The 16,309-nt window shown below is 48.5% G+C and overlaps 1 long non-coding RNA gene across 1 annotated transcript in view; it reads right to left on the bottom strand.

Moving 5' to 3' along the window:
• LOC138118722 (uncharacterized) overlaps nt 1-15,843 on the bottom strand; it is a 62,019-nt gene extending 46,176 nt beyond the window's left edge. The window contains exon 1 of the long non-coding RNA XR_011155263.1: nt 15,783-15,843. This is a non-coding gene — a long non-coding RNA (uncharacterized lncRNA). The remainder of the gene's footprint in view (nt 1-15,782) is intronic.
• Between the last annotated feature and the right edge of the window lie 466 nt (nt 15,844-16,309).

Genomic DNA, 16,309 nt, shown 5'->3' with positions numbered 1-16,309 from the left:
ATCCGCTCAGGTGGCCACTCATCCTCCCCCCACTTCTGGGTTCCCCCTATCTGGATGTCCCTTTTTGTCCGTGCCAACTCATCATACAGAGGAACCCCAAGACTTTGTCCCTCGATTCGTGGAAGTAGGAAAAAGGAGGGTCTAATTATGCCTAGGGTACAGCTTCCAGCCCAGTCTTTTTGAAGCATAACATAGGCCATTTTCCCACATAACCAGAAGAGTCCTTTTGGTGCTCGCCAATAATTATGAAATTTTACATTGTTTATGCCAATCTTACTCCAAAATTTTGAGATTTTTGGTTCATCTTGGAAGGGGTTGGGTTCCCATTCATATAACTTTTCTCGTTCCACATATGTACACCCTTGTTTTTGTTTTCTCGCCCAATATAAATCCTTAGCCTTAGGGATCCACCACTGATGTGTACCATTTGTTACAAAGTACCTTTTACAGGGAAGCTCACCCACATACGCTATGTATTTAGGACCTCTCCTCCACAGACATTCTTCTCCAATGACTCCTGACCTCAAGCTCCAAGTTTCTTCTTCCTCCCTCTTGTCTTGTCTTGGTGATTCCTTCTCCATTGTCTTTAGGGTCTCCTGTGGGGTCAAAGCAATCCCCTCCCAAGGCCAAACCTCTGCCATCCGGGTATCTCCACAAATCCAGCAATCAGTTATATTCCATTCATGGCTTATTTTCTCAACTAGATCCAGGAACAAGTTCTTTCCTCCCATCATTCTGATCTCAGGTCCCTTCTTAATTACCCCTTTTACCTCCTTTTCTCTAATCAAGTCTGGCTCCCAATTTCCTGCTTTTTTTTTTTGCTTTACCGGGTCTTTCTCAGAGCAGATCCATTTCTCCTTCATAGGGCATTCTCCCAGCAGTTTCTGTTTAAAAGTCCCTACATTCTCAAAAAGCCAATAGGTTCGGCCATCCTCTATGCAAGTTTGCAGCTCTAAAAAGTTGGCACAATTAGGGCTCGGGTTCGAATGGGTTCTTAGGACGGCCGTCAGAGAGTCTCCCGCATACAAAGGGTAGTAACATTTATCACAGGATGGTGCTCCTCCCGCTTGGATGTTAATCGTGAGGAGAACCCATATTAGCAGGGCTCCGGTACAGGGCACTCTCCCACGCACATCTCCCCTCTAATCCCAATTAGAGGATCCGCGACTCTCTGTCTGTGGCAAGAGTGTATCCTGATCCGGTCTTGCCCCCTTGCAGTATTCTTACCCGTTGGCTACTGTTACCCTCTTGTTGCGGTGACAATCTCCCTTTTGTGTCAACTTATTTTCTTTCCTTTTAGGGTCTGATTGCTAGGTGTGTGGGAGGATGCTCTATTCCTTCAGAGTTCTTTGGATCTGTAATGAGACACATTAAAAAAAAATTTTAAAAAGTTCTTTTAAATTCTTCAATAAATAACTTTTTAAAATTTTAAACATTAACAAGTATTAATTGTGCAATAAACAATTTCTAATTTTTAAAACTTATATCACTAAAGCAGTTAATAAAGTATAAATCATCTTAAAAACTCCATCTTTATCTGTCCTTTCATGGCTTCTTCTTTAGTGTCAGCTTGGTGTCAGTCGAGTCAACTAATGTCCACTCAGTTGGGGCTTTTACAGGTCCTTTCACCCTGGAGACATGAGTCCATCCTTTTTTTGAGTTCTCACTGCCATTGCTGCGGTCAGCAAAATTTGAAAAGGGCCTTCCCATTTCAGGGTCAATGGCTGATCTTTCCAAGTTCTAATTAATACCCAGTCGCCAGGCTGGAATTTATGAATATCGAAATCAATGGGCATAGTTTGGGGAAGATACCCCATTTCTCTCTGTTCTTTGAGAGTCTTTGCAACAGTTTGTATATACTTCGTCACACTCTGTTCTCCCTCTTCATAAGTTCCAAGATAGTCCGGAGTAGTGAGAAAAGGTAGTCCAAACATTATTTCATAGGGCGAAACCCCTCTGTCTGCTCTAGGTTTTGTTCAGATCCTCATTAGGGCCAGGGGAGGACATTTTACCCAGTTCATTTTAGTCTCTTCTACTAGCTTGGTAAGGGCTACTTTCAATGTTTGATTTACTCTTTCCACCCTTCCAGAGCTTTGTGGTCTCCATGGAGTGTGTAATTTCCATGTGATGTTTAGGGCCTCAACTAGCAGTTGTAACACTTGGGCTGTGAAATGAGGACCTCTATCTGAGTCTATAGTGTGTATTATACCATACCGAGGTATTATCTGCTCTAACAGGATCTTCCCAACTACTTCAGCTGTTGTTCTTGTTGTAGGATGTGCCTCTACCCAATGGGTTAGGTGGTCGACTATGACTAGCAGATATTTAAATCTTTGCACCTGGGGCAACTCAGTGAAATCAACTTGAATACTCTGAAAGGGTCTTCTTGCTAATTCCCTTCCCCCAAGAGGCATTTTCTGCATCACTTTTCTATTCACTCGCTGACAAGTTATACAGTCTTGTGTTACCACTTTTGCAATTGTACTAATTCCAAGACACACGTATGTCCTCAGAAAGTGGTCACACAATGCTTGGGTTCCCCAGTGTGTTGAGGAGTGTAACTCTTCTAACACTTTCCTAGCTAGGGCCTTGTTCAGTACCTGTCTCCCATCTGGCATCCTCCACTCACCCTTCTCAGTTTTGATTGCCCTGTGCTTCTGGAATTCTTCTAGCTCTTCCTCCCTAATGTGTGGGATGTCTCCATCTTTGCCCTTGTCTTCTAAACTTGATAAATGTAGGATGGTTCCTTCATCTCCTAAGGCTGCTTTCTTTGCTATCTGGTCACCAAATTATTTCCTTTTATCTCCAGGGAGTCTCCTCTTTGATGTCCCCTTACATGCACTATGGCTATCTCCACTGGGCCTCTTAAAGCTTCAAGTACCTCTTTTATTAAATTCTCATGCACTAACGTTTTTCCTTTTGAATTTACAAATCCTCTCTCAGTCCACATTTTTCCAAAAGTGTGTACAACTCCATATGCATATTTTGAGTCAGTATAAATAGTTCCTTTTTGATAACTAAGCCACAGTAGTCCTCATAATAAAGCATAGAGTTCACAGCACTGCGCCGACCATTGTTCTGAAAGTTTTCCTTTTTCTATAATATTCATGTCTTTTCCATTTATCACTGCATACCCCGAAACTCGTTTTCCTTCTATTACTCTGGACGAACCGTCCACAAAAAGGATCTCTCCTTCCAGTAAGGGGTGTTCCAATAAGTCCTCCCTGACTTTCATTTGCAGGTCAATGGTTTCGATGCAGATATGCTCAAGTCCCCTGTCTGGTTCCCCATATAAAAATTGGGCAGGGTTTATTGCTCTGGTTGTGGTTAACTCCAAATTTTCCATATTATTTAGAATCAGTTCATATTTTAAAAGCCTGCTGTCAGAAATCCATTGGCTAGCTTTTTTACTTAATATGGTTTTCAAATCATGTGGAGTGTACACTCTAATCTTGTTACCAAAAGTTAACTTATATCCTTCCTCCACCAGGGTTACTGTGGCTGCGACAGCCTGGAGACAGGTTGGCCATCCCCTTATCACTGGGTCTAATAACTTTGACACATAAGCGATAGGTTTTTTCACTCCACACCACTCCTGCACAAGCACTCCATAAGCCACTCCTTCTTCAACATTCACAAATAACTCAAATAACCTTTCTAAATCAGGCAAACTCAATACTGGAGCAGTTATCAGTTTTCTTTTCAATTCTTCCAACCTGTCATTGTCTTCTTCATCCCAGGTTAAGGGTTCTTGCTCTACTAATTTGTCATACAAGAATTTTACTAATTTAATATGTCCCTCTATTCATAATTTACAGTATCCAATCAACCCTAACAATTTTCTCACATCCGTTTTTGTTTTTGGTGCTGGCAATGACAATATTCCCTGTATTCTACTTGAGTCTAGTTTCTTGTAGCCGTGCCCAATTACATGACCTAAATATTTCACCTCTGGTTCTACAAATTGCAGCTTCCTTTTTGATACTTTCAAACCCTTTTCTGCTAGAAAATTTAATAATTTGTTGTTTCCTGGACCTCTTCTTTTTGTTCCCCTGAGACTAACAAATCGTCCACATACTGTAATATCTGTACCTGTCCAATTGGTAAAAATTCTCGCATCAGTTCTTCTAAGGCCTGACCAAATAGATTTGGGGATTCTGTAAATCCCTGAGGTAGTCGAGTCCATTGTAATTGCTGTTTCCTCCCTGTAGTCACATCGTGCCATTCAAAGGCAAACCACCCTCTGCTCTCTTTTTCAAGTGGGCACGCCCAAAAGGCATCTTTCAGATCGATTACACTGAACCATGCATGTTGTGATGATATTTTATTCAATAAGGTATATGGGTTAGTGACAACTGGATAACGTGCAATGGTTTGTTTGTTCACCTCCCTCAAGTCTTGTACCAGGCAGTAGGTCCCGTCTGGCTTCTTAACTGGCAAAATTGGGGTGTTGTGGGGGAACATGCATGGCTCAAGTATACCACTTAAAATTAATTCCTTAATTACAGGGGTTAATCCCTGTCTTCCTTCAGCTGATATATGGTATTGTTTAACTCTTATAGGTGGTATATTCGGCTTCATCTTTATTTCCATGGGTGGGATGTCTAGTAATCCATGCCCTCCTCCTTCTGCCCACACTGCAGGGTTAATAGTCTCCTCCTCATCCTTTGTTAGCACCATTATTTTAGCCACCATTCTGCCTTCCTCAGGGACTACCCCTATCCCCAGCTGTAATTGCAGGTCCCGGCCTAGTAAATTGCATCCCAATTTTGGCATGTATAATAAATCTACACAGCTTTCTCGGGAATTGCCTTTTACTTGTACCTGTTCAATCATGGCCACATCAAATGGATCATTCTTAGCTCCCTTAACCTTACATCTCCTATCACTCAACTTACAACCTTCTGGAAGTTTTGATATACATGATCTGTCTGCTCCAGTATCAACAAGAAACTCATATTCTTCGCTCTGGGGGCCAACTTCTAGATTTACCACGGGCTCTGTGTGATTTTCAAAACCTTCCCCCAGAGCAAAGAGCCCCTGACACCCCTAATCATTTTCCTTTAAAATCTTTTCTAATGTATCCTGTTCTCTTGCAATTACTTTATCCAGATTTCTTCTCTTGCAGTTTCTCTTTGTGTGTCCCTCTTCACCACAATAATAGCATATGATTTTGTCCCAGTTCTGTTTTCTCTGCCTGTACATCTTTTCCTTCTCTTCCCCATCTCCTTTTAAATCTCCCCTTCCAAATCCAGTGCTTTCTCTAGCTATTGCTACCATGATCTTCGCCTTAGTTTTTGTCTTCTCCTCCTCGCTTCTCAAGTATACCTTCTGTGCCTCCCTCAACAATTCATTCAAACTCTTTTCCTGCCAGTCATCTATCTTCTCCAATTTCCTTCTAATATCTGTCCACGCCTTGGTGACAAACGGGGTCTTCACTAATACTTGCCCCTCTGGGCTATCTGGATCTACGCTAGAATATAACTGAAAGTTCCTTTTTAACCTTTCTAACCAAGCACTCAGGGTCTCATCCTTTTCTTGCTGGCTATCAAAAGCCAATCTGGCATTATTTGTTCTGGGCACAGCCTCTCTTATACCTTTTATTATGAGTGCCCTATAGTCTCTCATATTTCTTCTTCCTAATTCATCATTTGGGTCCCAGTCTGGCTGCACATGCGGCATTTTCTCCTCCCCCTGAGGTCCGTTCCTATTTTCTCGCTCCCAGATCCACATGCCAGCTGCCCTGATTAATTGTATTTCTTCTGGGGAAAAGAGTATACCCATAATAGAGTTTAACTCTTCCCAAGTGTAAATGCTAGGACCCAAAAACTGGTCAACTTGGTTGGATATACCCAGTGGATCCTCTAGCAAACTTTTTAACTCTTTCTTAAAATTTCTCACTTCGGACGCCGTCAACGGTGCATTCACGAACCCAATTCCTCCTCTAGCACCTCCCATGGGCACTTCTCTCAGGGGGAATAATCGGTCCACAGTTTCCTTTTGAGGCCCACCCTTCTGGCTTTGGAGCCTAGTATTATAACTATGATGTTTTTCCATCTCATCTAGGCCCTTTTTCACTTCTGACTCCTTTCCCCCCCCTCAGCCGCAACTTTGCACTGTATTCCCTTCAGCAGGGGCATTATGTATTGAGGAGAAACTAAGGGGTATAGTTTGAGACGTAGGAGGGACCAGAAGAGGTGTAGGCAGATTCTGTGGTATGGCTGGGACATTAAGAATACTTAGTTGGGGTGCAGGAGGAACTGGCTCGGGGGTAGGGAAAGAAGATGGAGCAGATGGGGTCTGGGGTGATGGAATAGGGTGCAGCAGAGGGGGTTGAGACGTGTGTGGAGCAGGTGTTGAAGGGGATGGGGGAGACACTGGCTGAGCAGGGGAAGCACCTGAGGAGCAGGAGGGTGAGCCACAGGTAGAGTGGGTGGAGAAGGGGGTGGGAGACAGTCAAGAGGGTCCCATCTTTTTGAACTCCTTTTCTCTCCTGCTTCCTGTGTTTCTTTCTCATTTGCTTCCTTCTCTTTGGACACTTTGTATATTCTTATTTTCTTATCCCAGATTTCATTTTCAAGCCAGCAGGCTGCATATAATATTTCTTCCTCATTTTGGTTTTCTTTTAAGTTAACATGTCTGTTAAGGCCCTGCACATCCACTTTTCCTTAGATCCATACCAGGGCCAATAAACAGGCCCTTCCTGAATCACTTCCTTTGACCAAATTTCAACGCTATAATTAATCATTTTAATTCTGTCCAATTTCTTTAAATTTTTATCAGTATCCCAAAGTTGCATCATTTCCCCTAAGGGACTGTTGGGAGGAATGTCTTTTATCTCTTTCTTCTCTTTCTTTGTATTCTGGGAATTCTTCCCTGCACACTGACCCATGATTAAATAATAAATTGGGTTATAACTTGAATATTTAATAATGGAATTATAATTTAAATAGTTAATAATAATAATCGGATTATAGTTTAAATATTTAATAAATTACCAAAATAATTCAAATGATTAATCCCTTAATATCACAATTAGGCTATAATTTAAATATTTAATAAATTACTAAAAGAATTCAAGTTTTATATTTAAATTAATTCCTTAATATAATATAATAATATAGATATTTAATAAATTACTAAAATAGTACCAATTTTAATTCCTTAATCAAAATTGAATTATAATTTAAATATTTAATAAATTACTAAAATAATACAAGTAATTAATCCCCTAATATGGAAATCTAATAAGATTGCTGGTCTCGAATGGTAACACAAAGCGTCTCAATAATACAAAATAGAAAAGGGAAAAGAGAACTTATGTGTAGAAACCTCAAAGGGATCGTGGGAACTAAAAAAATGGTGGTCTGTGGGAAAATCTACCGATCATGGGAAATCCGACCGGAGACCTCAAAAACTACAATTAAGATGGCGGCTCAGCTGGAAACCGGATGAACCCTTTTAAAAACTACAACTTAAATGGCGGCCCGACCGGAAGCCGGATAAACCCTTTCAAAAAACTACAATTAAAATGGCGACACGACCGGAAACCGGATGAACCCTCAGAAACTTCCGGCCCGCCTAGGACTCAATTCTAAACTCCATCCCTCGCTGGAGCGGGGGGGAGAACCCTCCCTCCTCCGGGGAGTTCTCCAAAAAATTGATATGGCGCCTGCCAGACGCCACCGAACACCTCTCCTCTGCAGCCTAGATCTTAAAATGGCTGAGGCACTGGCAGTTAAAAATTAAATGGCCTTCGCCAGACGCCACTAGGCACCCTCTCCTCTCTGCCTGATAGGTGGCCTGGGGGCTATTGGACCCTCCTCACCCCAGAACCTCACCACCGGGCTCACCGCAACAACCACGCAATTTAAAATAACTTTATAAGACTTTTAAACTTAATTTATATGCACTAAAAATTAATTTGAATAACCAAAAAGGACCAACAAAATACATCCAAGTACTCTTGAGTTCCAACTTAAAGCACAAACTGCCAACAGAAAAATGCCACCAAAGAATAATCAGAACAATTTTATATCGCAAAATGGCGCTTGCCAGACGCCACTAGACACTTCTCTGCCTGACAGGCGGTCTGGGGACTATTGGATCGATCCTCACCCCAGAACCTCACCGGCCAGGCTCACCGCAGCAATATAAGACTTTCAAATGCCACTATACACTTCTACCGCAGCAATCATGCAATTAAAATAATTTTATAAGACTTTTAAACTTAATTAATATGCACCAAAAAAAACCTTCTGAATAACAAAAAAAAGGGACCAACAAAGTACACCCAAGTAGTCTTGAGTTCTAACTTAAAAATTACTTAGACATTTATAAAATAAGAATAAAATGTAGCCCTATCCTGGCAGGTTCTAATACTCCCTCTCACTCCTATTGAGTCAAAGAGCTTCTCACAGCCGGTGGCCTCTCCTTGTCACCGCGCTGCGAGGAATTTTTCTCACTCCCTCAACCCAGCTTGAGGCGCTGTGAGAAACTTCCCCCCCCTACGAACCTCACTTGGGGTTCCTAGTTCGGGGTCCTAATTCCCCTTGCGCTGGGCACCTTCCCCTCCTCCCCTGCCCGAAAGGAGGCAATCTCCAGACTGGTGGTTCCCCTTACTCTGGAAATCTCCAGTTTGGAGTCTTTCTTCCAGCCCACAAGGGTCCTAGTTCCCCAGGCACAGACTCTCCGGGGTCTGCCCCAAGGAACCCCCTCCTCCCAGGTGGCCTTGGCTGATGGAATCGTTACTTCTCTGGGACTTCTAGCGATTCCACCCCCGATCTGGCAACGACCAAGCCACCTCTAGTAGGAGCCTTCACGGGTACGGGGCGGCTAGAAGGAGGGTACTCCCCCGTCTCCCACCTTTAAGGGTCCCTAGGGGTACAACACCCACACACTACCACTCGCTTCCCTCCTTTCCTGGCCGGGCTCCTCGCGGAGGACCGGAACCGCGGTACTTGGAGGTCCTCACTCGCTTCGGGGGTCTGCTGTACGCAGCCCCCGTCTCACGCTGTCGCCACTTCACGCACACTCGTACCCCCTAATGCCTCACCCCACTTGCAGTACTGACCTCACCTGCGCACCCCGCTCCTCGGAGGGGTATCCTCTGGATTGCCGGGCTCCTGATCTTCCCTCGGGACAGCCGACAGTCCTCCTGACAGTCACAAAAAAATCCAAGTCCAGGCGGCAGAAAGGAAAAAAACATTCTGCCAGGTGCCTTCTCTGAACCTGTCCTGCTCCGGGACCACCCAGGGGGCGTGGCTTATCCCAGCCGAGCCCCCCCAAGCTGTTATAAACGAGGCGTGGACTTTTGGGTGGGGTAAAAGTCTGCTCGTTTATTAAAAAGAAAAACCAGGAGCGGAGACTCGAGATAAGCCCGAGTCCCACTTGGCAACCCAGGAAAAAACAAAAGTGCGACGCACAGGGCGTTCCTTCAGACTCAAGTTCCTCAGGAAGACCCCGGGGGCTGAGCCCCGGGGCGGTATTATAGTCCCTCTGATGTTCTGATTGGTGGAGCTGGAATCCTCCCTCTGATGGCTTGTTGCTAGGGTCCTCATTGGTGGTCTGCTCCGTCAGTCTTTGGGGCGTCGAGTGATTGGTTTGCCCCCTGGTAGGAATGAAATGGCCAATCAAAATTTATAAAGAAATGACATTTATTATGCGACTGAAATATCGGTTTCAAAAGCCACGATCGAGAAAAGCAGCTCTGAGCCCGGCGTCGGAGCTGGGTGAACACGCATAGATCTGATCTCTATCGCACCAGACATCCCAAGTTCACGCCTGCTGCTTTGGCTGGTCCCTTCTTATACAGTTTTTGGGTGAAGTCCGAATTAATTCTATTCTTCTCGTATTCATGAAGTTTTCTTGTCCCGGAGTTGGGCTGCACAAAGCCTTTCCTGGGTCTGATGAATCGTCCATCCTGGGTGATGAGTGGGTCATTTCTGCTGATGGATGGGCCATCTCTGGTTCCTGGAACAGTTATTTTTAGTTCCCGGAATGTCCGATTCCTTCTCAGATGAGATGTAGATACCAGAAGGTGGTGATCAAATCGTCATAGTGCAAATGTCCCGGTGATAAGATCCAACCCCACCTAGGTCGAATCCTCACTTATTGTGAGAGAACTTCTTTTGGTGTTGTGAAATTTTTCTCTCAGCCAAACCGGTGGGGGGGGGGGGTTTGAAACTTTGTCTCTACATGGTCTGATTACATTCTAGTTTTATATATAACAGCACGAATTACATACTTTATTTATAACACCCCTAACCAATAATTCTTCAAGATGTTTACCTCATAGATCATTAAGTCATCTTAAGAACATTCCAGAACGTTCCCCTCTTTTCTATAGACCCACCACTCTTCCCCATTGGTGTCACCATCTAGCGATCACATAGCAGCATTACACCCGCACAGTCGCAATAATCATCAACTTATTAACGGTATATAACAAGTAAATATTAACTTCTTTTTAACCAAAAGAAAAAAAAACTTTTAACCATTTATTACACTTGGGCTGCAGATGTGCCCAGGGAATGCTCATTCCTTGCAGTCTCAGGTGCTGTGGGTGTGCAGGTGTAACTACTGCAGGAGGGAACAGCTCTGCTGGGGGGAGTTCTCTTTTCCTTGGTGGTTTTTATGTTGAATGAACGTTCCCTGCCAGCTCCGGGCAGAGCTCTGTAGCTGTATGTGCCACTTGTCTGTGGCACTGTGGCTCAGGAGGTGGCCAAGGGGAGCTTGGCCGAGGTGTGGGCAGAGGAATGGCCATCAGGCCAGGCTGGGGGGTCAGCGGCCGGTCAGTTGCGTTGGGTGGCCGCGGCTCTGGACGCTTGTGTGGGAGCGTGTGCAGGGCTGGAAGGCTGGGGCTGCCGCCGCTGTGTCGCAGAGCCGGGAAGGCCGGGGCTGGCCCGGCCCTGGCCCGGCCCCGCCAGCTCTGCCAGCTGCCGGCGGGGACACAAAGGGCAGCTCCGAGCTGCGGCCGCTGCGCTGCGGCCGTACAAACGCAGCGCCCGCAGAGCTCCAGGGCAAGGTGCTGGCCCTGGCTCGGGGCTGGGCCGGGGCCAGCGGCAGAAAATCAACTTGCAGCTCGGGCCCCGCAGCAGGGAGGAGCAGCAATTGCTGGGGGAGAGAGACTCTTGCCAAGGGCCTGCGGGGCCGGGCCCCAGGGAACGGCTTCCCGCTGCCCGAGGGCAGGCTGAGATGGGATGTGGGGCAGCAATGGTTCCCTGGCAGGGCGCTCAGGGCCTGGCACAGGCTGGCCCCAGAAGCTGCGGCTGCCCCCGCATCCCTGCAAGTGTCCCAGGCCGGCTCGGCCATTGGGGCTTCCTGCCCAGGAGGGCTGGGCTGGGCTGGGGCTGCTGAGGGCGGGATGGGCTCTGGCTGAGCCAGCTGAAGGCTGCGCATGATGAGGCCGGGGGGACCCCGTTGCCGAGTGGGTTCTGGGGTATCCCACATTCCTGAAGGGATGTCAGGGTATGTCCTGTTCCTGAGGCAGTTTTGGGGTCCCCCCAATGCTTCGGGAGGGGTTCTGAGAGGGGGGCTCTGGTGCTTGGAAGGGGGACCTATTGGCAGGGAGCCGGGGAGCCCATTTTGGGAAGGATGCTGCTGTTTCTGGCAATGTTGAGAGGTTCTGAATGGGCTGTGGGGCCCTGGCTCTGATTTTGGGACTTGAGGTGAGCCCATGGGCACAGCAAGGGCTGAGGAGAGGTTCCAAACTGCCATTTGGGATGGAGGGATTGAGTGGGTGCCTCCAATAAACTCAATGCCAGCCCCAATGTGTCGATGGCAGCCCCAAATGGCTCGATCCGTCAGCCCCAAGGCCCGGCTGTGGGGAGTCAGGAAGCACAGAAGGGGAATTGGTGTCCAGGAGGGATGGGATGGGATGGGATGGCATGGGATGGGATGGCATGGCATGACATGGCATGGCATGGCATGGCATGGCATGGCATGGCATGGCATGGCATGGATGGCATTGGGGGTGGCATTGTTGGCGTGGGATGAAGTTTGGGAGGGATGGGGTGGGGTTTGCGCATTTGGAGCGGAGCACTCCGGGAAGGAAAACCAGGAGCCTCTTTTGGGGAGGCTCCTGCTGCTTTTTGACAGTTGTGGGGTCTCTAAGTTGCTTCTGGGAGGTTGCAGTGAATTTGGGGAAGGTGCCATAAACGCCCTGCGATTTGGGGGGCTGAGGTGAAGTCCCTCATGCTTTTGGGAGGGTGAGAGCACCCCAACTGGGAGGGGATCCTGCTGCTTTGCAATCCTTCAATGGGGTGAGAAATGGTTTGTGAGGGAAGGAAGGAAGGAAGGAAGGAAGGAAGGAAGGAAGGAAGGAAGGAAGGAAGGAAGGAAGGAAGGAAGGAAGGAAGGAAGGAAGGAAGGAAGGAAGGAAGGAAGGAAGGAAGGAAGGAAGGAAAACAATGTAAGTACTGAATGAAACAAAAAAAAAGGTAAATAACTGAGTTCTCTTTTAAAAAATATCAATTACCTCTGAATCCAAAGTTGCAGAAGACTTTCCACTCCACATTTGGGTTTTGTTTTTATCTCTCATACTTTCTCTGGTTCTTTTCTTTTTTCTCTGTTTTTTAATAGATAACACCTGCTAGCAAAGGGATGCACAGAAAAATGAGACACATTTCTGGCAGGCAATGAAAGTGTCGGCTCCTGGTCTGGTTCCTTTTGTGTGGATCCCTCATCTCTGTGGCACGGGGGGAATAGCAGTGCTGGGAGCCAGCAGCGGGCTCAGGAGCATCCTGCTCTGGCAGCTCTGAGCAGGTGGCACATGTCCTGCTCTCCTGCGGCCCTCCAAAGCACAGAATGCATGGGGAAGTTTAGGCCCAGCTCTGGGCACAGCCAGCATGGCCTGGGCACGGGAACGGGGGGCAAAGCGGGCGGGATCCTTCTGCAGCTGCCTGGTGGTTGCTGGTTTCTCTGCCCAGAGTGCCAGGATGTTCTTAAGAGGTGCTTGTCCATGCAGCCCTTGGACAGGCCGTCCTTGGAAGAGCTCTTCAGTGCCCCTTGGCTGCAGGGTGTTCATGTGCCCTAGAGGATGGCAGGGACCCACGGGCACAGTGTGATCCAGGGGCCTGGCAGGTAACAGCCCCACACAGCTCTTGGCAATCAGTGGCAAAGCAAAGCAGACTATTTTGTCCTGCCTGTAGCTCTGAGCAGGGAGCATCAGAAGGGAACACGCAGCTCTTGGGCTGCAGCTGAGCTGGAGGCCTGCTCTGGCAAACACTGGTGGCCACCATCCCCCCTGGTTTTGCTTGTCTGGTTCATTGATGGCTGGGGCCCTGGGCAGGGCCCTGGGCAGAACCCTGAGAGCCTGGTGTGGCCCCAGGGAAGGAGAAGGAGCCCCTGGAGAAGCTGTAGCAGGTGGGGCTGCTGCTGCTGGAGACACCAAGGATGAGCTCAAGGACCACAACCTCTTCCTGGAGCTGGCCAGCGGCAGCTGAAGATGATGGCCTTTGATTCTGGCACCTTCTCCAAAGACACGCTCCACAGCCAGTGTGCAGGTGAGTCCAGAGCCAGGGGGATGCTCCCAGAGCTGGGCATGGCACGGCCTGGCCGGGCACCAAAGGTTCCCCCTTTGCTGGGGCGGCTGCAGCCAATTCTTCAGTGGCTGCCAAACTGCTTTTGGGCTCTGGGCAGCTGCTGAGGAGGTGGCTGTGCCATGGCTGGCTGCAGGCTGGGCACATGTCCTGCCCTCCTGCTCTGCTCCCAAAGGCAGCAATGCTGGGCAGCTTTGGGCCCTGCTCTGAGCACGGCCAGCACGGCCTGGGCACTGCGGGCGTCTGGGACAAGGCCGTGAAATCCAACGTCTGGCCTTGTTTGGGGCTGTATGGTCAAAGTCAGCTCCCTTGGCTCCTCCTTGAGCCCTGGCCAGGCTTAGGAGGAAGCCAAGAGGAGGATGAAAGCAGATGTTCCCGCACCAGAAGTGCTGCCAGTTTGTTTCTCCAGCACTGTCAAAGCTGGGCCCTCTCCCAGCGGGGTTGGAGCCTCAGCTGTGGCTGGAGGCAGCTGCAGGAATTCCCAGTGTCCGGGAGTGGCTCTCCAGTCCTTGGCTGGGACAGCTTCCCCCAGCTGATGGGTGGCTCTGGGTGATGGTAAAGTCTGAGGCTCACTGGGGCTGGATCTTGGTTAATCACTGCAGGCAATCTTTGGCACTGATGATTGGGGGCATTGCTGAGCTGCTCCTGCTGTGATTCTTTGCTAATGATTATGTGCTTTGCTGAGCTTATGCTTTTGTGACTTTTTGCAGCTTTGCATTCTATAAATTGCACAATTCCTTCAGTTGGTGTCTGTGTCTTTGGTGCTGACCCTGCCCACTGGCAAAACAGGGCCCCATCCTGCCTGAGTGTTACCTGGGAAGACAGAAACCCTCACTCCAAATGTCCCCCCTTCCTCCTTGTTCCCCCCACTTTATACACTGGCCATGATGTCCTGTGGCCTGGGATATGCCTGGGATCAGTTGGGGTCACCTGTCCTGGCTGTGACCCCTGCCAAGCTCCCCCTCACCCCCAGCCCCTCCCCAGCGTGGCCGGACGAGGGGCAGGAAAGGCCTTGGCTCTGTGCAAGCTCAGCAAGAACAAAACCATCTCCGTGTGAGCAACGCTGTGCTCAGCACAGAGCCAAACACAGCCCCAGAGAAAGGCCTGGCAAGGAAATTCCCTCTGCGCCAGCCCACAACAGCATCCCATGGCCATCCACCATCCCCACGGCTCCACAGGTTCCTTTCCATGCCCCTGGCCCTGGCCACAGGACCTTGGGCTGGTGGCCACGGCAGCCGACTGTGGCCCAGGGCTCCGTGCCCGTGTCCATGGCAGCAGTGCCCAGCCACGGGCCCTGAGTGCAGGTGAGCGTGCCAATCCCCATGGCAGCGGGGCCAAGCGTTGGTGTCCGTGGCACCAAAGTGAGGAACGGGTCCCTGTGGCCGCTGCTGTGGCACCTGAGGGCATCAGCGAGTGTCAGTGCAATTGTAGCTGGCACCAGCCCCGGCACCGCTCTGTCCTGAGGGCTGCCATGGCAGCCGAGGGCAGCCACAGGTCTGCGGGCAAGTGGCCACGGACCCTGAGTGCAGCAATGGCTCCTGGGGGGGTTTCCAAGGGAACTGGAACTGATGAGGGTTGCCATGGCATCCAACCGCTCTGTGATGTCACACAAGCGCCCTGTGATGTCACAGCCCTATCTGTGATGTCCCAACTTCACTGTGCTGTCACACCCGCACCCTGTGATGTCACAGCCTGCTCTGTGATGTCACAATTGCTCTGTGATGTCATAGTCTGCCAGATGATGTCTGGCCTCTGCCCTGTGATGTCAGTGCCCAAGCTGTGATGTCACAGCCAACTCTGTGATGTCACAGCACCACTGTGATGTCCCAGAGCTGCTCCATGATGTCACAGTCGACTCTCTGATGTCATACACCCACCCTGTGATGTCACAACCCACTCTGTGATGTCACAGCCTCTTCTGGGACTGCCCAGCCCTCTCTGTGATGTCACACCAATAGCCTGTGATGTCCCAGCCCACTCTGTGATGTCACACAGCCCCTTTCTGACATCACAGCTGCTCTGTGGTTCTGTGACACAGGCACAGAGGTGTTACCAAAACTTCAGTGAAACAAAACCTCCTCAGCACCAGTGCAGCACGAAGCAGCAGCATTCTTTATTGGGCCAGATGCATGAGGGGAGAGCCCCTCCCAAAGTCATGTGTGCTGAGTTCAGGAATGTTCCTGTTTGCAGACTGTGTTTCACAGACACATTCCCAGATTGTCCTGCAAGAAACACACACACTGTTGGGGAAGATGAAACAGGAAAGCCTTATAAATATGATTGCCTAACAAAAGATTTTGGGAATATGAAAACTATAAGCAACATTGAAATGAAGGCCACCTTTGAGATACCAAGTCTTAGTTACTGGACAACTGAAAAACAATGGTGTGGCCGGCTGAAGGTAATCCCCTCTTGATTGAACAATGCCCTCTGCTTGCAGACAAGTCCAAGGGTCAGAGCAGACCCTACTAGCTCAGCAGAAGGGGTCCAAAGAGTAGTTTTTACGAGTTAAAATGTAACACTCTATGGTAATGTAATAACTCTTATAGGCTGTATGTAAATGCTATAGGATTTGTATCTTGTACTAGATTGGCTAGTGAGAATTAGAATATTCAGTACAGAAGAGGATTTATTGTATTGTAACGAGGACTTAGGCCTCTCGCCCTCTCTCTCTCTCTCCCCCCCTTACTTCCTCTTCGCTCACTCTTACTCCGCTCTTACCTACTTGCTCTTACTTTTACATTCTTGCTCTCTTGGGCCTGCTCCGA

The sequence above is a fragment of the Aphelocoma coerulescens genome, chromosome 14 (genome assembly GCF_041296385.1).
Source record: "Aphelocoma coerulescens isolate FSJ_1873_10779 chromosome 14, UR_Acoe_1.0, whole genome shotgun sequence".
Classification (NCBI taxonomy): Eukaryota; Metazoa; Chordata; class Aves; order Passeriformes; family Corvidae; genus Aphelocoma; species Aphelocoma coerulescens.
Note: the sequence above shows the minus strand (reverse complement) of the source record. Positions and strands in the feature narration are given on the sequence as shown.